Here is a 22,210-nt window from a genome sequence, read left to right on the forward strand (position 1 = left end):
AGAATGCAATGAGACACTTGCAGATCATCAAATATTTAACAAAAAGGAAGTTTACTTAACCGTAGCTTAGAAAGGATACAGCACTGATTCAGGTGAATGCAGTTCCCCTTATTACCTCAAGAAAACACATCTAGTCAGAAGGGTATGTTTATTTTCTTGGCAGTGGGACATCCACCAAGGGTGAGGGGCAGCATCCCCTGGTGGACTTTTTATGTTCTAGGCAACAAAGCAGACACGACAAATTTCCCTAGCCCTAGTTCCTCAACCAATCAAACCTCTCAGTCTTTTAGGGAAAAACTAACTCAGTCTATGGGGCAGGAACCCTGGTAGACATTGCTTCTAGCATGGGGTGTATGTTGCAGAGAGCAGATTTCAGATCTGTGCAGATAAATGCATCCTAACAATTGGAGCTATCCAAAAATAGACTAGAGGTAGTGAGTTCCCCATTAATGGAGATCTACAAGTGGAGTCTGGATTATCTCAAGTATATTTCTAAGGGGATTCCTTTTCAAGTATTGGCTGAACTAAATAATATTTAAGGTCCCTTCCAACTCTGAATTTCTATGATTCTATAAATATTAACTATTCATTCAACTAACTAATCTTCTGGTCTTGCATCTTTGTGTCTATCTGGGAACAAATTTGTCCTCAGAAACAGGTAAAATTCAGTAATTCAACAAATATTTATTAAGCACCAATATATATGACACTGACTAGGGTTAGGGGCTCTCTATGTATTATAAGGCATGATTTCAGAAGTGTTCCTTCCTTCCCTCTCTTCTCAGTCCTTCACTTCTTCCCTTTTTTGTGCCAGGAACATGTATTTTAAAATTATCTTATTTTTAATTTATTGAATAGAACAAACATTTCCATAACATAGTACAATAAAAAAGATGATTGCACATGAAACCACAAATCTACTATGCACAACTTGCTATTCCTTTCAAATATACAACAAAATTATCATGTAAATTTCTTTTTTTTCCTTCTCTACCTCTCCCCACTCACCCTGGAGATGGCTAGCATGAGACACGAATAAGTATATATAAGTAAACTTATTCTATATATACTTCTATTTATCAGTTCTTTTTCTGGATGCAGATAGTGTCTTTCTTCATATATCCTTTATAATTAATGTAGTTATTTATAATAGTCAAAATAACTTTTTCACTCAAAGTCATTCTTAAAACAATATTTCTGTTACTATAAACAATGTTGTCTTGGTTCTGTTCATTTAGCTTTTCATTATTTTGTACAAGTCTTTCCATATTTTTCTAAGATCATTGACTTCATCATTTCTCCCCCCCAACTTAATAGTATTTCATTTTTTCCAATTACATGGAAAGACAGTTTTCAACATTCACTTTTATAAGATTTTGAGTTCCAATTTTTTTTCTCCCTTCCTCCCTCCTCTCCTCGCCTCCCCTAGACAGCAGGCAATCTGATATAAGCTATACATGTACAATCATATTGAACACATTTTCACATTAGTCATGTTGTAAAGAAGAATTAGAACCAAAGGAAAAAACTATGAGAAAGGAAAAAAAACAGCATTTAGACTGCATAGTTCTTTCTCTGGATGTGGATAGCATTTTCCATCATGAATCTTTTGGAACTATCTTAGATCATTGCATTGCTGAGAAGAGCTAAGTCTATCAAAATTGGTCATTGCACAATGTTGCTGTTATTATGTACAACATTCTCCTGGTTCTGCTCACTTCACTCAGCATCAGTTCATGTAAGTCTTTCCAAATTTTTCTGAAATCCACCTGCTCAGCATTTGTTATAGCACAGTAGTACTCCGTCACAATCATATGCCATAACCTGTTCAGCCATTCCCCAATTGATGGGCATCCCTGCAATTTCTAGTTCTTGGTCCCCACAAAGAGAGCTGCTATAAACATTTTAGAACATATAGGTTCATTTCCTTTTCCCCTAATCATCTCTGGAAAAAGATGTAATAGCAGTATTTCTGGGTCAAAGGGTATAGGTAATTTATTAACTCTTTGGGCATAATTCCAGATTGCTCTCCTAAATTGTTGAATCAGTTCACAATTCCACCAACAATGAATTAGTAGGGCAACTAGGTGGTGCAGTGGATAGAGCACTGGACTTGGAGTCAGGAGGACCTGAGTTCAAATGTGGCCTCAGACACATAACACTTACTAGCTATGTGACTCTGGTCAAGTCACTTAACTCCAATTATCTCACAAAAAAATAAATAAAATGATAAAAAAAGAAAGTAATATGTTTAAGATTAAAACAAAACAATGAATTAGTGTCTCAATTTTTCCACATGCCCTCCAGCATTTGTCAATTTCCCCTTCAATCATTTTAGCCACTCTGGTAAGTATATAATGATATCTCAAGTTTATTTTAATTTGCATTTCTCTAATCAATAATTATTTAGAGCATTTTTTTATATGACTATAAATTGTTTTGATTTCTTTATTGGAAAATTGCTGTCCATATCTTTTGACCATTTATCAACTGGGGAATGACTTATATTCTTATAGATTTGACAAAGTTCTTTTTATATTTTTGACATGAGACCTTTGTCTGATAAACTATCTAAAAATTTCCCGCCTAATTTTCTGCTTTCCTTCTAGTCTTGGCTACATTTGTTTTATTTGTACAAAACCTTTTTAATGTAATAGAAATTATCCATTTTACACCCAACTTTGCTTTCTCTCTTGTTTATAAATTGTTCACTTATCCATAAGTCTAATAAGTGATATATTCCATGTTCTTCTTTTCTTGTAATATCTCTCTTTATATCTAGGTCATATATCCATTTTGACCTTATCTTGGTAAATGGTATAAGATATTGGTCTATACCCAGTTTCTGCCATACTGCTTTCCAGTTTTCCCAACAATTTTTACCAAATAATGAATTCTTATCCCCAAATTACAAAAAAATCCCCCCCAAAAGTATCTTTACACTTGCCAAATGCAAGGTTATTATATTTATTTGCTGCTATAAATTATATGCCTATTCTATTCCACTGATATGCCTTTCTATTTCTTAGCCAGTATCAGGTAGTTTCAATAATTACTGGCTTATAATATAGTTTAAGATCTGGTACTGCTAAACCTCCTTCCTTTACATTTTTTTTTCATTTTTCCTTTGATATTCTTGACTTTCTGTTCTTCCAAATGAATTTTGTTATCATTTCTTTCTAACTCAGTAAAATAATTTTTGGTAATTTAATTGAGATGATATTCCTTCTGAACCTGGTTGATACCCCAAATTCCATAATTAGAGACATATTCTATTGGCTCTTTTACATTATAATTCAAACATGTCAGTAAGAGTTACATTGTTAGTCATTCATACCTTAGCGTGCATGAATTTATTGGATACTCTTCTGAATCCACGTAAGGAGAGAATAAGGTTTAGAGGAAGGCAAAAAAGGAGCACTTAAAAGAGGAGACTTGAGGTGCCAAAAGTAAACTTCATGTAATCTGCAATTTTGTCTAGGATCACCTTTATATGATTGTCCAGAGTTAAATCAAGGTCTGTCCTATTTTTGTGCGTGTTAATGTACTTGAGAGGGACAATCTGGTACAGATGGCATCTAAATATTTTTTTTGTATAAAAATGTAGAATTACACTCAGAGGCAAACAGGTATTCACTGAAATTTGTTAGTATAAGAGCAACATGCTTTACGTGGCTTATAGCTAAAGATATAATGCCAGTTATCTGTCCAATATATGGCAAAGGATGTCACATTTAATGGCAGTGACGACACTGGAGATTCATAAGAGGGTATCAAACAAATTCTGGGTTAAGAAAAGTGAACTACTGTTGGTGGAATTGTGAACTGATTCGACCATTTTGGGAGAGCAATTTGAAACTATCCCCGAAGGGTTTTAAAACTGTGCATGCCCTTTGACCTAGCAATACCATTACTAGGTCTGTATCCCAAAAAGATTTTAAAAAAGGAAAAGGATGTATATGTACAAAAATGTTTATATCAGTTCTTTTAGTGATGGCAAAGAATTGGAAATTGAGAAGATGCCCATCAATTGGGGAAAGGTTGAACAAGTTGTAGCATATGATTGTGATGGAGTACGATTGTTCTACACAAAATGAAGAGCAGGAGGCTTTCAGAAAAACCTGGAAAAAGTTACAAAGTGAAGTGAGCGAAACCAGCAGAATATTGTGCACAGTAACAGCAATAATCTATGAGGATCGATTGTGAATGAGTCAGCTATTCTCAGAAATGCAAAGAGCCAAGACAACTCCAAAGGACTTATGATGGAAAATGCCATCCATCCCCAGAGAAAGAACTGGTAGAGTCTGAATGAAGACCGAAGCGTACCTTTTTAAACTTTATTTTTCTTGTGGTTTTATTTTGGTCTGTGTTTTCTTTTACAACATGACTAATATGAAATATGTTTTGCACAATTGCACACATATAATCTATAGCAAATTGCTTGCCTTCTCAATAAGGGAAGAAGGGAGGGAAGAACAGAATATGGAACTCAAAATTTTAAGAAAAGAATATTAAAAATTGCTTTCACATGTAATTAGAAAAAAGTAAAACATTTTGAAAAAAGAAAAATGAACTAGTTGATTGGTTCTTTTCAATTCTCTTGCCTTTGAGTCACTTCTAGTGCTGTATCTAAGTTGCAACCTTTCTCTTGCACATGGCAGCCCAGTGAACTTCTTGGAACCATAGTCTTTCTTTTGAGTCTGAGTCTCTTTATCTTGGGCTGGCCAAAGTGCAGTGGCCACTCATGAGCCAGATCCAACTGCTGATGGGTATGGAAGCTTTGATTTGCTGTTTCTCACTTGGGCCAGTTCACCCTCCCTTAGGGCAGCCTACAATCAACTCCCGCCATCGTCCTTAGCTCACTCTGCTCCCCACACACTCTGAGGAGCTCATACTGATGTTAGACATAATGTGGACACCCAGTTGGTTTTTAGCTCACTGGAACTCCAAAGTGCCAAGCTCAAGTGATCCACCAGCCTATGCCTCTTCAAGAACAAAGATGAAGAGGTATGAGTCACAACACCCAGCTGAAATTGCAGTCTTGTCAGGGCAGCGACGCTATTCAACTGAACATTTTCCCTGGGGAAGCTTTCCTGGTTCCCCATGTTCAACAGAAGTAGCAGGTGTGCTATCCTTATTAATAGGTGGTATGACTCCTTCCTCAACATCTCATCCATCTCTGTCCTGTCCTGTTCACTTACCATATTCTAACTTGCACAAGCTACTTACATAAATATTTTATCCTCCTATTAGAGGATAGGATTAGAGGCAGGGATTGTTTTTTTATACTCCTATGGGATTACGTCTTTTTTTTTTTCTTTTCACTTTGTATTCCCAGTGCCTAACATGGTAGCTTACCTATAATACTTAGATTGTACAATAGTACTTAGATAACAATAGCTCATACAGATAAAGCACATTTAAGTTTCAAAAAGCAGCTTACATATAAGTATATTCTATCTTTGATTCTCACAACATTTTTGTGAGGTAGGTACAATTATCATTACCATTTATAGATGAGGAAACTGAGGTTCAGAGAGGTTAAGTGACCCGTCCAGGGTCATACAGTTATTAAGTGCCTGAGTTGATATTTGAATCTAGGTTTTCCTTACTCCAAATTCAGGACTTTAGCCAGATGCCACACTGCCTTCTAGTCTGAGATCTCTTTGGTATGGATGCTCCCTCTACTGGTATTGATTATAATCTCATCATATCTTCCCTTCTCAGGTACACAGTAGTTGCTTAATAAATGTTTGTTGGTTGTTTAGAATTGAATTTCAGGTATATTTTACAAGGTACTCTAAATATCTCTCCTGTTGCCTGTCACAGGGTCAGAAATGTCACCATGAGAGATTACTTTCCCTGGATCCTGAAGGTTTTTGCTCTTCAACAAATATACCCTAAACTTTTTGCAGAGATGGGTGTTAGATATGGCAGTTAACCTTTTGCCTGTGAGTTGCCTTGAGTTTATACTGTTATATACCATGTACAGAATACTTTTTTCCTTATAAGTATCTGTAGCAGGTTTTTGTTTTGTTCTTATTCCCCCCCCCTTTTGGGGGGAGCTGTAAAGAAAAGGCAAATGTTTTCTCATGGTTCTTGCTTCAGCATCCCTTCTTAGGATGTATGAAAAGGCCTAACCTGGAAAAAACAATCCTCCTGGGAAGGGTGGATGATGCCTAAATGCAAATGTACTCAGGAAGATTTATCACCTTAAGTTATTAACTAACACCTCTCTCAGCAGAAATTTGCTGACTGCTGGCTAAGGAAAAAGTTCTCTGTGTCACACTTATGACCATTATTACCAGGTCAATGGCCAAGCAGATTTAAGATAAGCTTCCCCTGGTAGGTCAAAGTGGAATGCTGTGTGGGAGGCTACACACTCATCAAAGGTCTTGGACTCCCAAACAGTACTTTGCGCTGGTTAGACTTTCCCCCACCACCTCTGGTTGGCTAGAACATTTTGTTCTCAAATCTGTAGTCCTAGAAGCGATGAGAAAAATCATGTTACACTCAGGCCAAATCTCTGCAAGCCATGCCTTATTCTAAGACCAGCAGACAAGATAGTAATTGGTACAAACTTTATTAGCCCTAGTTAGTAATCATTTTCAAATCTGAGACTACAGAGCAGGCCTCCTGAACCCTATTCCTTGAATTCCCCTTATGGAATGGTACTGTTGCTTAGGCTCACAATCTAAATAAGAAAGACAAGACAAACACAGGAAAAGGGTGGGCCTAAATTCAAAGAATTATGGCAACAAGGGTGTGTTTTGTTCAGATGGGATTTTTCTTTTGAGGGGAGGTAGCAGTAAACAGGGTGGTAATAATGACTACATCACACTTGGGTATTATGATATATACTTTAAAAACATTTTTTATTTTCAGCTTTGAATTCTCTCCCTCCCACTTTCCACATCTCCCAGTGAGAAAGCAAGAAAAACAAAACCTGTTACAAACATGTATACTCAAGTAAAACAGATTCCCACATTAGCCATGTCAAAAAAAAAAAGCCTCAGTCTGCACACTAAGTCCACCAGCTTTTTATCAGGAGGTGGGTAGCAGGTTTCATCACGAGTTCTCTGGAATTGTTGATCAATACACTGAGCCTTTCAAAGTTGTTTGTCTTTATAATTTTGTTGTTGTTTTCCTGGTTCTGTTCACTTCATTTTACATTACTTTATACAAATCTTCCCAGGTTTCTCTGAAACCAACCTTTCCATCTTTTTTTATAGCACAATAGTGTTTCATCACATTAATATAAAATAACATCAGTTATTCTTCAATTGATGGATACCCTCTCAGCTTTGCCACCACCAAAAGAGCTGCTATAGATACTTTTGTACATATGGGTCCTTTTCCTCTTCCGTTGATTTCTCTGGGATCTAGATCTAGTAGCAGTATCACCAGGACACAGCATATGTACAATTTAATAGCTTTTGGGGCAAAGTTCCAAATTGTTTTCCAGAATGGCTGGACCAATTCACAGCTCCACGAAGGTACTGATGTACCCATAGCCCCTCCAGCATTGATCATTTTCCTTTTTTAATTAACTTTGCCAATCTAATTGGTGTGACATAGTACCTCAGAGTTTTTGGTTTGCATTTCTCTATTAGACCAATTTTTCATATGGCTATTGATAACTTGGATTTCTTCCTCTGAAAATTGCCTATTCATATCTTTTGATCATTTATCCATTGGAAAATGGCATTTATTACTGTGATATACTTTTCAAAGATCTTTCATCATGGAGCAGTGGAAAAAACACAGGTTTTGGAGTCAGAATACCTCAGTTTGAATCCTACCTCCTATTTATAGTCTGTGAGACCTTGAGTAATTCTCTCAAACCTTTCTGGACTTTCCTGTCTGCATCTGTAAAATGAAGAGATTGGACCAGATAACGTCTCAGGTCACTTTTAGTTCTAAATCTATAATCTCACCTGATCATTTCTAGGATGGCTAATTAATTATTAAGAGGCAATTCACACTTCACATTTTCCTAGAAATTTAACTCCTCTTTTTCTTTAATATTTGAAATATTTGTGAACACTTTCACTGGAAATGGAGTAAAGGCAAAGAAAAGAGATAAGATTTAAATAAGTAAATTTCAGTTCTCTCAGTCCAATAAGAGATCTAGTGGGGAAGAGAGCTGATGTTATTAATTATAATGAAGCTTTGGGATTCTTTGTGAGTTTCATTCAATAAACGAGCTCTCTGGGTTCAGACAACTGTTTGTATTGGGACATCTCTCTCTTTTTCCTTTAACTTCATACTTAGGATAATAGAATCATAGAAGCGAAAAGTTGGAATAAACTATCCAGTCCAAAACACATGTGACCAAGGATCCTTTACAACTAACCTGAATGGTCATCCAGCTTCTTCTTGGAGACATCTGGCAAAGGAGACAAGCCATTTCCCTTTAGGACAACTATGATTGTTAGGAAGTTTTTTTTTTTCGGTCAGGCTTCAGTCTGCATCTATGCAGTTTATAATTTGTCCTCCTAGTTCTGCTAATAGTAAGCAAATGGAACATGACAAATTCCTTCTCCACAGGATAGGTATTCATATATCTGAAGATTGCTATCATGTCTTCTCTTTGCTAACTTGGCTAACTCTTCTCTTTTCCAGGCTAAATATCTACAGTTCCTTTAACTGATCCTTATATATGTAAGAGTCCAGTCACCATTGAGTAAATCAATTAAACTACACACCCCACTTAAAGTATGTGGTAAGATGCTAAGCTCTGATACTTTCATTGGGTAAGAACATTACTTAATTGTTCACTAGATATGAACAATTGTCTATCTGATGGTGGGAGAGAGGGCCTCCTTTGAGAAGGAATTACTTGGCCTTGGTCTAGGACTCCTTTACACTATGATCAGAAGAAGACCCCAAGAACTTTGAAGCATCAGGAGGGCATAACTTAGTTCCTTGGCCAATTGGAACAGACTTCCTTTTGCATCTAAAGGAAGGGCCCAGGACTTATTCACACTTAGTGAATTATGAAGATATATTCTCATCTCATAAATATGTCAGAGCACAGCATTTTATCACATACTGTAAGTGGAGTAATTGTCTAAACAGACCCTCATCTCTTTGCAATAGCATACTGAAATGGAAAAAAAGTGAAATGGAAAAAGTGGCTGAAATGCAACATTGTCCAAAGGAAGGAAAGATGGATTTGGAATCAGAGGACTTTGGTTGGAATCCTGGCTCTTGAATTAATTAGCTTTTTGACCTTGGGTAAGTCATTTGCTCCTCGTGGTCCTTAGTTTCCTCATCTATAAAATAAGGAGGTTGGATAGGTGATCTATCTCAAGGATCCCTTTAGCACTAAGTCTAAGACCCTAAGGTTGACATGAATTGTTAATGCTTTACCCCCAACTTAATATTATTTTCTCCCAGATGTCCTTTATTATGTAAGGCTCAATATAACTAGAGTGTAACTTATGCACATTCATTTCCAATAAATGTTGAGCAATCATGGCTATAGATACATTACAATGACTGTACAGAGGACACTGTGGAAGACTGAAACACTTCCAACTCTTGGCCATCCATATGTTTGGCATGTAATTCCTTCCTTCCCTTTAGCCTGTAGTCACCCTTCTCTCCCATTAATGCCGCAGCCTAGAGAGATAGTGGGGGAAGGGCAGCTGAAATTCAGGGCACTTATTGTACCATCTTTGCCCAAGGAGAAAGGAGAATGAGAAAACAGGGAAGACAGATCATGTTCCTTCCTAGAAAGAGCTTGGGTTTCTGATACTTAATCTGAAAAGACAATGCAAGATTAATCAATTCACTATAATTATGAGGCTGAGGCCAGATTGTACCCTTGATTCAAAGGAATGAATTTCTTGGAATGGAGGTACTATGGGTAACATAACAATGCCCGGGTTTGGTGCCTTCCTCAAGTTGGCACTTTGGTAGTCTTAGTACCTGCCATAAGTAATGGTGGTGGTTGTTTAGGGGGAGTGTGTTTTACCCTTTTGCCCACAATGGCAATGACACATTCTTTCCCTGATTCCATGATTGAATGCACTGGAAGACCTAATATATTAAATACTAAAATAATTGTGTCATTAGTTTATATGGTGCTTATGTGGAATGGGCATTGAACCAGTGATCACAAGATCTGTGTTTTAGTCCCAGGGCTGTCACTTGGGGACCTTAGGCAATGTCTTCAAGCATCAGTTTTGTCATCTATAACAGCACTTCTTAAACTGCAGGATATGGGATCGAGACCACAGTTTAAGAAGCGCTGAAGGGGTCAAGATCGGAAAAAGTTTAAGAAGCTCTGACATATAAGATGCCTTGCCTAACCTGACAGGATTGTTACATGGAGATAATGGTATAATGTTTATAAAAATACTTTGTACAAAGCCATGCAAATGTGAGCAATAGAAGGTACCACTTGCTGAATTGAATTGTATTATTATTATTGAGTAGTAATCAGACTGTGCTAATGTGCTAGTGGAACTACACAAGTTTTTTTTTTTTAAAGCATCCCAAAATTCACCCTTTACAATTCTTAATTGGATACAAAAAGTGTAATTTTACTCCTAAGAGCTGATTTTCTGGTACAGTTGAGAAAGACTGGACTTGAAGACAGGGAGACCTGGGTTTAATTGTATCTCAGACACTTACTAGCTGTTTGACCCAGGTTAAGCCACTGAACCTCTCTCAGACTCAACTTCCTCATCATTTGTCAAAGGGGATAGTAACAGCACCTATCACAGGGTTGTAGTGAGGATGAAAGGAGAAACTATGTTTAAAGCTTTGCCCTTCTTTGGGGATTGTCCTGATCATTTTTAGTTATCTAGCTTTTTTGTAAGGGTTGGGGAGGGGTGGGGAAGGTTGCTCTCCCCTCCCACCTTCCCTTGCCCCAACCCTACCGAGAGGTGAGCTTTGTAAAGTTTATTTGGAGACTCAGTTTTGACAGCATTCAGTTTCAGTGTTGGTTACTGGGACTACAAAAATTTTTTTCTTTTCATCCAGTTTTGGTGACTGCATACAACCCTGAACTCTCTTTGAGAGCTGAGATTTATAGAGTCTTGTCTACACTAGTCATTCATTTTTGAGGTAGCTTGGTTTACCAGAACTTGAAACTCCATCTAGTTTGGAGGTCTAGAAGAATAAAAGTGGGTTTAAACGTCCGACTGACTCTGGCATAAACTAAAAGAGATCAAGTTGAATAGCTTGTTTGTTTGTTTGAACCAGAATCAGTTAGCCATACCACCACTTTATTGAGAGTCTAGTCTCCCTAATACAAATGAAGCCCAAGTCAGAAACAACTTGAAAGACCAGGTGTGATTTAAGTCTTTCAAGCAGCTAAGTTTCTAAGAAAAGGGTAAGGAAAAAGTATTAACTTTTTCTCATTACTCTGATAGGGAAAGAGAGCCTGTCAGAAGCTTTGTATCGCTGAAGAAACTTACGATCAGCTCTGGGAGTCACATTTTCTCTGCCTTCAGTCTGGGAAGAGATTTAGCATTTATCTGATGAACTCGTTCAGCGGACACATATCGAACAAGTGTCAGCGCTTTGCAAACTTTAAAGCATTGTATAAATAGCAGTCATCATTGTTACGCTGGCATCCGAATTAATTCAAGTTGTGTGGGTAGGCAATGATTGCCTCAGGTTTAAATTAGGGGCGGAACCCACAGAAGGGGAATTCTGTGAACTGATCCACCTTTGGGTTTCAGTGGTTGTGGGCGCTCTCCTTAATCTGCTGCCCTCCCCAGGCACCGATTATTCAAGAGCATCTGTGCGAAATGATGAAATGAAGTAATCCCCATCAAAGGGGAGACTAAGAAATAATCGCGAATACGGGGCTGCAAAAGGAAGAATTCCGTTCTGCTTAGGTTGCAGTCTGCTTAGGGACCCAGTCTAAAGCTACTTCCTCCCCTAGATTTTGCACCCTCAACGAGTACTTAAGTCTACCCAGTCCCTGCCTAGTTCTTGCTTTGAACTTGAGTCCCTCTCCTTCCTCATAGTTCTTTTCTTCTTTTCTCTTCTCTCAGCCCGGCAGATGTCAGTGTAGCCTAGGACTCGCGACCACAGTGGGCTGGGCTGGAAGCTTCCCCCACAACCCCCCCCCCCGCCCCGACTTTGCTCCCCTCCTCCCCCCTGCCCCCCCCGCCCCAAATCCGCCTCCCTTCTCCTCCTCCCTCCCCCCTTTTCCTTTCCCCTTCTCCCATTGCCTGTCACCGACTAGCTACAGACGGAGGAGGAGGAGGAGGAGGAGGAGGAGGAGGAGGAGGAGGAGGAGGAGGAGAGACTGGGAATGAGTTGGAGACAGACACAGCCCTCCGCGCACACAGATACGCTGCTGGAGACAGACAGGGGGAGGCGGCGGCGGCGGCGGCAGGAGGAGGAAGAGGAGGAGGAGGAGGAAGAAGAGGAGGAGGAGGAGAAAAAGAAGGGGAGGAGGAGAGGAGGAGGAAGAGAGGAGGAGGAGGAGCAGGAGGTAGGACACTTTCTATCAGGCAGCAGTGGCAGCAGCAGCGGCACCCTCCCTCCGCCACCTTCCCCGACCCCTTCCCCGCATCTCCCCCGCCTCCCTTTCCCCAGCCTGGGGAGGGGATTGCTGCTGCAGGCAGGGGCAGCTGCGGGGCTCCGGGAAGGAGGCAAGTGCCACCACTGCCGCGTTCGTTCTCCCTCCCTCCTTCCTTCCTTCCCTCCCTCCTTCTCTCTTTCTCCGCTCCTCTCTTGCTCCGGACTTCCCGCCGGGGTGTCAGGAGTGGAGATGCAGCCGCTACGGCCGCAGCTCCCGAGCCCCGGCCGGGGAATCCCTGAGAGCCGGGGAGGAGCCGCAGTCCCCGCCACCGCCGCCAGACAGACTGAAAGTCCCTGGGAAAGTGAAAGGGGGAGGGGGAGGGAGGCCCAAGTTTAAGGTCTCCGACTCTTAAAGAGACAAGACACTTCAGTCTTAGTGCGTCCCCAGCGGTCAGCTCGGGCCCTCGGGCCCTCCCACGCCTCTTCTCTGGGTTTGCACGCCCCGAGGGCATCTCTCCCAGCACACCCGCCCCTGGGTCTCGGGCCGGGAAGCTGCGGCTCCTGCGCGGTCCCTTCCTGACTGTCTGGTCCGGGTTGAGCCTGTCTGCAGCCCTCCCCTCTCTACTTCCCCGCCTCCGTCTCCCCACCGGTCTTCGGTCCTTAAGAGGGAGGGGGCTGCTGCAGGTGAGTGAGGCTTGGAACTCCCTTAAGGGAGCTGGGACTGTAGGTGTCTGGGTAGGTCTCAGACGTCTGGCCCCAAGTTCAGCCATCGCATCCAGCAGGGGTGGGGGTGGGAAACAGGGACAGGACGATACTGGGAACTGGAAGATGGGACGTCCAGGGGGGCTGAGCCGGACCTAAGGGAACTTCCAGGGGTCAGGGTGGGAGTGGGAGGCTGGTCCTGGGTAGGAGCAGAACGGAGCCGCCACCGCCGCCCTTCCTCTGTGTTCGCCTTTGCCTGCGATTCCTCTCTCCCTGGAGACTGGAAGTGCACACAGTCTGTCTGGCTGTCTGTGCGACAGGGTGGGGACCGGCTGGACCGTGATGGTGCAGCAGTGGAGGAAGCTGCCTTAGGTCGTGGGATTTTTCCCCGACCCGGTTGCAGAGGTGAATTGGGTTGCACCTTGCAATCCCAGTCACTGCAAGCCTTGTTTTTGCTGGTCTGTTGGGCATCGTTGTTATTGCAGAAAATTACTCTTCCTACCATTACTCCAGATAATTAGTCGGTTCCCTTTGTACTGTGCCTGGTGTCACTCTTATAAGCACCGTGTGCTTGCCAACTGCAATGGCAAGAGTTAATTTTGTATAGCACAGAGTGCAGCTGCGGTAGTAGGAGCCAAGAGTTCATCCGGCTTTAGCCCCAGGTAGACCAACTCCAGTCGGCTGTGATTTTGGCTGGTAGGGAAAGCCCATGCAGAGAAGTTTTTCAGGGGAAAAATGAGGAAGGTGAGAGGGCTGTCTGAAAGGCACCCACATGCAAACACAGAACCCAACCCTAATTAACCACAAAACAAATCCAGTTTTTACTCATAGATACTGTTGTTATGGTTATCTTAGTTCTAATCTAGATTTGTCTTACCTGTCTTATCTACTACTGATCAGTCTTGCATCAGGAGATATGAACAAGGTCATCAGAAGCTCATTGCCTTGGCTGGGAAGTCTATTACCTTGTTTTAGGCTGTTATTACACTTAATCTGTGTTTTGCCTAGGAGACTTAGAGGGAACCGGCATGATGAATTTCTCTTTGACCATCACCCTGGAATAAACAGGAAACAATGAATATCCAACCAAAAATCAAAGAACTTCCCTTTGTTTTGAGGTTGGATTCTGGACATCTGTGAGGAGGCGTTTCTAGAGATTTTTGAACTGTAGTTTATAATGTCTGAGGTTTATTTATGAGGTTTCCTCTGTATGTATAATCAGTGATGATTGTGGAGGACACCGGGGCTCTATAGCTTAATGTTATGTGGTAGCGGAAAGGGCATTTGTCTACTCTAAAATGTTTTTAACTGGGGGTGGGAGGTAGCATTCTTTGTTAGGAAGAGAAAAAAAAACCCCTCAAACTTTTGCCGGAATAGATTCTCCATGAGAATGAAGGAACTGTGGAGATGGGAAGACCACATCCACCAGACATGTAAATCAGCGTCCTGTTTCCCAGACTACCGGGCTTGCACCTTTCAACAGGAAGGCAAAGCAGAGGACCTTTGTCAGCCGACCCTTTCTTTCAAGGCAAGCACAGTTTCAGGGAAGGCTGACCGGTTGTTATACAATGATAGTCTGGATGGCAAATACATTTCATGTTTGTTTTGTTTCTTAAGAGCCTTTTAGTTTGGGAAAATTTCATGGTTTTTACTTTATTCCTCACACCTTTTTCCCTTTCCTCAATTATTTTAACTTATTCTTAACCTGAAACAGTGATTCACTAATGATTTAGGATTGCTTCTTAGATGGTCATTCACTTATTCCACAAGTATTTATTAAATGCATACTATGGTCAAGACATTGTGCTAAGCACTATGAGCTGGGATGTTGTGTTGATATTCCCTATGAGATATTAGTAGTTAACTGAGTAAGAGATATGTAGCATTAATCAATAGCGCTAGCCCATAAAAAATATGCAGACCCTGATGCTTTTCCTTGAGGGTAATGATGGGGAGTTTCCTTTTTAAATGGTGCCTATCACTAGGCCAACTAACATTAGTAATAATGTTCTGCACATCTGTATCTGTTCTAGTGCTTCAGCACTGAGTATTAAGTTACTGTGAATATTCTATTAAGTGTATTATGAAGAAACTTTAATTGTACTGTATGTAGGTGTGTGTGTGTAGACACACACACATACATCATCATCATCAATAACAATGTTTATTTCAGATAGAGTGTTAGCCTATAAATCTGGCTCGGTGCCATACAGAGTTGGCATGGGAGTTTTTTTCTTCTTTTCTGAATAGCATCAAGAACATGGAATATGTATAGCTATTCTATATGTACACACATGTAAATTCCTACATATATGCAGTTTGGTGGATTTTTTTGGGGGGGAGGGAAGGACCTGGACCTGTGTTGTCATTGACATGAGGAACTAGCTGCTGGCGTGGAAACTTATTTCACTGACACATACAATAGAAGTAATTGTAATAATAATACACTCATCCCTTCCAAATCACAGGGGTTAGGGGTGCAGTGCCCACATGATGTGGAAAATCCTTGTAAAATTTTTGGGCCTCCCTTCATACCAGAAAAGAAGTCTGAATTATTATGGCATTAAAAGATAAAATAGGTTGATATTATACAATACTATATATATATTTTGTGCATTTCTGAGTTTCTAAACTTTTTCTGTGTCATTTTCTGGCCTTTGCGTGTCATCTGTGACTTTTGTAAAACTTCTGCCAAATTTCCATTTAATTTCTCACGCCAACCTGAGATGTATCTAAACTGTGAAAGGGAAAGTTACGATAAGGAAGGCATAACTGCAGTGCTAGAGAATAGACTTGATTTCATTGATATTAGGGACTCCTGGGTGAGGAAACGTCCTTTACCAATGCAGGTCAGCACCTTCTCTGCAACTTATGGTTGCCTAGAGCACCAAGAGGTTAAATAACTTGCCCAGGCTCAAACAGCCAATAAATGTAAGAGGTAGGACTTGATGGGGCAGCTAGGTAGGGCGCAGTGGATAGAGCACCTGCCCTGAAGTCAGGAGGACCTGAGTTCAAATCTGGCCTCAGACCAAACACTTGATACTTACTAGCTGTGTGACCCCGGGCAAATCACTTAACCCCAATCACCTAAAAGTTAAAAAAAAAAAAGGTAGGACTTGAACCCAGGTCTTCTTGGCTTTGAGGCCAGCTTTCTAGATACTATGTCGTGCTGCTTATAATAATAATAACAATAACTTTCATATGGTGCTTTAAGGTTTATAAACACCCTTATATCTATGATTTAATTTGTTCCTCACAATAATCCTATGAGGTGAGTACTGTTATTATGGGCAATTCCTTTATAAATTAGAATCTTAAAGAGCTGCCCAGAATTCTGCGATGTTAGGGGATTTACTCAGGCTCATATAGCAACTGACCCTATGTGTCTGTAGTTGGGACTTGAACTTATGTTTACTGGCACCCTACTCTCTATACTCCCTGATGCATCAGCTCTCACATGCATGTTAATAACATGTGCATTTATTACACAGTATTTAGTCTTTAATTAGCACTTGCAATATTAGTTGATGGATCTCAAGAAGAGCAGTGATTTTAAAATTCAGGGGAAGATGGGAATGGAACCTTGGACCTTACACAACTTAATCTTATGGCAACTTGCTGGTGAAGAGCGCATTTAAAAATATACAAATTGTGAGGATCCCAAACTGTAAAGGCTGAGGAGAAATTTTGTCTTAGGGTTTTAGCTTTTCTTACTCCTCATGTTTTTTAATCTTTTGCAGTAACCATTAGGAAGAGTTTTCCCACCGTGGGAGGTGGTTATTGTTTGTGTATGTCTGCAGTTTGCTTTGGGAAGTCACTTTGTTCCTACCTAGTAGCATTTAGTGCTGTCTGTCCCGCTCTCTGTCTCTCTCTACCTCCCTTTCTCCCTCTTTCTCTGCCTCCCATTCTCTCTCAGCACTCCCTCTCTCTGTCTTTCTCTGTCTCTGTCTCTCTCTTTGTCTCTGTCCTTCTGTCTTTGTCTTTGTTTCTCTGTGTCTCTGTCTTTGTCTCTGTCTCTCTTCTTCTTTTTCCTTTATTCCCTCTCTCCCTCCTCCCCCTTCCTACTTCCCCCCAGCTTCTGGGGCTCAGTTTGCACAACCAAAGTCTTATGGTGGAACCCAGCCAGTGCCAGCTGTTGACTGAAGGATTTGGTGCCAATTTGTTGGTGCATCATGAGAGAATCACCACCAACCCCCCCTTCCCTTCCCGTATAGACATGCATACATAGGTAAATATTTATTTATCTCCTACTGCAAACAGTATCTAAGAATAGTTTTCTTTCTTGGCATGTTAAGACCGAGGGCTAAGTCTGCTGAAGTGTTTACAGTTTCTGACCTCGCTTAGTAGACCAGACTTCTGAAACCTGACATTACTGCATACTGAGTTAGGGCAAAAAAAAAAAAGTATTGTTTCACTGAATGGACCGCAGGGGTGGTAACTTCCCCGTTCTACAGGCAAACTTGGAGAAGTGAGAGTGACTTCATTCCCAGTAATCTCTAACCTAAGTCAGAAGCATTGGCACAAAATCTTTGGATTCAGAGGTGGAAGCGTCCTTAGAGATCTTTTTTTCCAACCCTTTATTTTACAAATGAAGAAACTGAGGCCCTGAGTGGTTAAGTCTCTTGTCTAGGCTCTGTAGGTAAAAGAGATTGGCTTTAAACCGAGGTCTTTTTACTCCAAATCTAGCGTTCTTTCTACTACCCCATGAAGAAAGTGGGGAGACATAAGGGAACTCCTTGTTTTGAATCTTTCTCAAGACTAGCCTGAAGTCAACCTTAAAATAATAATGATGATGATGATTTTGAACTTTTCAGAGTGCTTTAATATATATTCTCATTTGCCACTCAGTATTCCACAGTTGACTAATTTATCCTACAGAACATAAAGCTAATTTTTTTTTTATAATTTTGGTGGAAATGTTCATCAAATTTACACATGGTCAAAGGTTTCTGGTGACCCTTGCCATCTTTGCCCCTCTTTTTTCCTGACTATGGATATCCAGTCTCAATGTCATATCTTTTGCATAGGAAGTAATAGAAAAAGAAATCCTTACACTCCCCCCAGTCTCATCCCACATATACATTAGAAAGGGCAACATTGAAGAAAAAACACTCTAGTTTTAATCTGAGAATTACCCTCCGGATAGCTTGTTCATATAGTGCTAATAGGCATTATACACAAACACTGTCTAATTTGTTGAAGATGTAAACTTATGACCCTCTGATTTCTTATATTTTAGCCCTCTGAAAATTCCCACTGGAAACCCCTGATGTCCTGGAACATAAAATCATAATTAGAGTTTCTACCTCCAAGGGCTGTGAGCATATCTAGAAATACATCTTGACCTATATTGGGGGTGTGTATGTAAGCTTAATATAGGTTTTAAAATAGGAATGTAGAGACTGTGACCATCATAGGAAAATTTCGGCAGTAAGGCCTGCTTCTGCCTGGGATATTTTTTCTTAGCGTTGTTCACTTTGTTGTTAGGCAACAAAAGGAAACAAGTAGGCACCTGTACTATTAATTACCAGAGAAATATTGTGGTGGGTTCATATTTCCAATTAATATGTTTCTACCCGGAAGAGTAGCAGAATTTGAAAACTGTGTTTGTGTTGCAGCATATCCATGTGGTGTATGTATGAATTGCTTTTCTTTGAAATCCTATTAAAAATGGTGCTTTGGCTTTTTAAGCTGTTTTTGTGAGGACTTTTCTTTCCACCAAGCTTGTTTTCCAAGATAGGTCTTGGAAATTACGAAGTCCATAGCTATAATTTCTCTCTTGATTGGCAGCTGAGAGCTTTCCTGGACAAAAATAAGGCTGCACTGTGCCAAATGGTTGACTTTTCTAGAATAAAAACTCTAAAGGGTATGCGAAAAGTCCTCTGGTTAATATATTGGCATTCCCAGAACCCACTAAAACTCCGGCAGGCTGCCAGACACCACTTAATGAGGATGCAGAATGTCTGGCACAAATCCGCATGAGCAGAAAAGGGGGGTGAGAAGCTATACATCCACACCCTTTATTAATTTTTAATGACTACTTTTGTTTTGCAGTTTTGCTGTGTACCCCCCCCCCCCCACACACTGGCCCCCTTTACCCCATAGCCCCCAGGATGGTTTTATTTATTTATCTCTTTTCTTGGGGTTGGGAGGCATGGGTTTAGGTAGGGAAGTTGAGACCCAAAAGGCTAAGAAGGAGAGACCATTTCTGGTTTTGTGGTCTTTTTGTTATCATGTTTTTGGTTGGTGAGAGAAGAGAGAAAGGGAGATGACAGCTATTTTATGATGCTTTATTGTCTGCTAGAAAAGAAAAGCATTTAAGAAACTTTAAGTTTGTCAGACAGTTTATATGACAGTGCAAGTTGGTGCTTGCCAAGCTCCAGACAGATTGTTAATGTTACATGACAGGGATAAATAAATTACTGCTGTCTGAGACACGCACCCGCTGCAACCCCCTGGTGCAGCTCTGTCTGCTGCTGAAGAGGGAGCCCAAGGTAGGTATGTGGAGCGTCATGGCTGGGCTTCTGCTCACTAGCTGGAATTCGATGACTCGATTCGGAAATGAAAAGGGTGTGTTCTTTTTTTTTCTTCTTTGCTGCAGGGCAGTATAATGCACACAGCAATCTTGTGTTCTTTATTTTCTCAGGCTTTCTAGGTCTTAAAACCAAGTATCTTTTCTTCCGTTTTTATCTGTATCTTCCTCTGCACTTCACATTCCCACCTCCATACCTCCTATCCCCTCTTCTTCTTTTCTTTCCTCTTCCTTCATCTGCTTGGCCTGTAGATAAAGTTTTCCCCAGAAGTCCTTTTCCAGATAAAACTAAACTTTGTTCTTAGCTCAGGGCCCAAGGTTTCACCAAGGCCAGTTTCAAACTGTTTACTGGAATGTTTCTACAGGTGCAGACACTGACAATGAAATGGTCTGAGATAAGTGGGTGAGCAGTGCTGGGCCGGGCACTCCTTGGGCAAAATGTACTTTCATCTCAGGCAATCTGGGTGCTGAGCTGGCAAGGTATCAGAGGCAATGAATTTAATGGTCTTATTCCAGTTGTTAGTGGACACTCTGCCCACATTATAGAGTCACCTCATAAGCTGGACTCTTGCCAAATGATTAGCCATTATCTCGGTAGAAAAGATTCAAGACTGGGTATTGTAACAGTGATGTTTAAGATCAAGAATTGACATATGTGAGCAGAATGTAACTGTGTATAGTCAGTAGTTCTCCAAAAATGTGTACCAGCTCAGGCACCGTGTTCTACATGAAACCTTTCCTGATCCTTCCAATTGCTAATGCCCTCCCTCTCAAATTACATTGTATTTAATTATTCTATCTGTGTATTTATGTGTTCATCAATTTTATGTTTACACTGTATATACTTACTAGAATGTAAACTTATTTTTTTGGGGAGCTAGGCAATTGGGGTTAAGTGACTTGCCCAAGGTCACACAGCTAGTTAAGTGTCAAGTGTCTGAGGTCAGATTTGAACTTGGGGCCTGCTGACTTCAGGGCCAGCGCTCTTATCCACTGCGCCACCTAGCTGCCCCCAAATGTAAGCTCATTTTGAGTAGTTTGTTTCATTCTTTGTACTTTAATTCTCCAGCATGTAGTAGGTGCTTAATAAATACATATTGATTGATTGTTGATACTTGACAAAATTTCATTTGTCTTGCATATCTTTGCCACCCAAGCTGCCCTGAGTAATTCAACACAGCTCCCAGTAAATTAAAACAAAACAAAACAAAACAAACCTTTCCATGAAAGGCTTAGGGTCAGTTTCATTGCCACAATGCCCGTTTAACTTCCTATCCTTTTAGCTTTTCCTAAATAGTATATTTCCTAAAGCTTCAGCTTGAACATCTAATTGATTTTGCTCTACATCACATACTGTTCTTTTACTCTAGAAAGACAATATGTTGTTGATGAAGAAAATAATCAGTTTATGTTAAGCAGAGCCCTAACTAGGAATTATTGTGCCTGGAACAATGGGAAAGAGACAGAATTGTGGTAAAGTCTGGGATAGGGTGGGAGCTCACCAAGGGAATGGCTTCCAGGGAAGATACTACTTCCTGGGACATCTCAATGTTCTGTGTAGCTGAAGAACTAGAACCATAGCTTGTCAGAAGGGGTTGGCAGTAGTCATAGGAAATAAAGAGGAATAGAGTTCAATGAGTTGGTTGCCCTCTAAATTTGGTTGTGCTACCCTAGCTTTGGCTCTAGGAGCAAGTGTTTCTCTATAAGAGGACTGTTGTTTTCTAAGGCAGGACCCAAAGAGTGAAAGGAAGGAGGTAAGACCATTGTCTGGATTATTCCTAGAATGATAAAAGCAGAAAAATGACTTGGCCAGAGCCTATTAGCCCATCATCTGGTATGGACTTCCAATGAATCCCAGTTAAGTAGAAGTTGGCACAGGGCAGACATATTTTGTATAGCTTTGCTTGTCAGTCAGGTGAAATATAGCCCTTAAATCTGTCTTTGGCCTTGTGTCCCTCCCATTTTCCCCTTCCACTCATCTCAGCTTCATTCTTTGTGTTTCTTCCTCCTTCGTACTTGCTGCCCTTCACCTCTCCCTCCCTTTTCCCCCTCCCTGCATACCTCCATTCTGTAGGTGCCTACCCTCTGGTCTCTCCTCCCCTTTTATTTTCTCTCCCCATGTTTCACCACATTGCCTCTGGTGAGATCTTCAACTTGGGAAAGGGGGTCAATGAGTCTCTGAAGTCAAGGACTGTACCTCATTCATTCTGTATTTCCCTCAGCACCTCCCACAGTACCTCGATCAATGAAGGTTTATGGAACTGAACTGGATAGAATTGGTAGCTTCATCTTGTATGCCCCTTGAGCTCCTTGATAGAAAGACTGAATATAAATCTGAGTGCTGGCTTACTTTTCACTTTTCAGTAAATCAAACACTTAAACATTTTAAAGACATTGTCTAATTTGTCTCCATGGTATCTTTTAGAGGTAGTTAGGCAGAAGGTGTTATTACCTTCTTTTTATAGAGGATACAGCTGAGCCATG

General features: G+C 40.7%; 1 protein-coding gene and 1 pseudogene across 7 annotated transcripts in view; one reads left to right on the forward strand and one right to left on the reverse strand.

The window, feature by feature from the left end:
• The window catches only part of LOC144456570 (uncharacterized), a 29,016-nt pseudogene extending 15,754 nt beyond the window's left edge, over positions 1-13,262 (reverse strand).
• The window catches only part of LDLRAD4 (low density lipoprotein receptor class A domain containing 4), a 578,389-nt gene continuing 568,552 nt past the window's right edge, over positions 12,374-22,210 (forward strand). For 4 of the 7 annotated variants that reach the window (XM_020985593.2, XM_020985592.2, XM_020985591.2 and 1 more), the window contains exon 1: positions 12,503-13,176. The gene's annotated coding sequence lies outside the window, so the exon portion shown is untranslated. Of the gene's footprint in view, positions 12,464-12,496; positions 13,177-22,210 lie in introns of those variants that run through there. The other 3 variants (XM_078153536.1, XM_078153535.1, XM_020985600.2) reach the window with 3 other exon arrangements.

Source organism: Phascolarctos cinereus, unplaced genomic scaffold (genome assembly GCF_003287225.1).
Source record: "Phascolarctos cinereus isolate Bilbo 61053 unplaced genomic scaffold, phaCin_HiC Scaffold_4;HRSCAF=312, whole genome shotgun sequence".
Lineage (NCBI taxonomy): Eukaryota > Metazoa > Chordata > Mammalia > Diprotodontia > Phascolarctidae > Phascolarctos > Phascolarctos cinereus.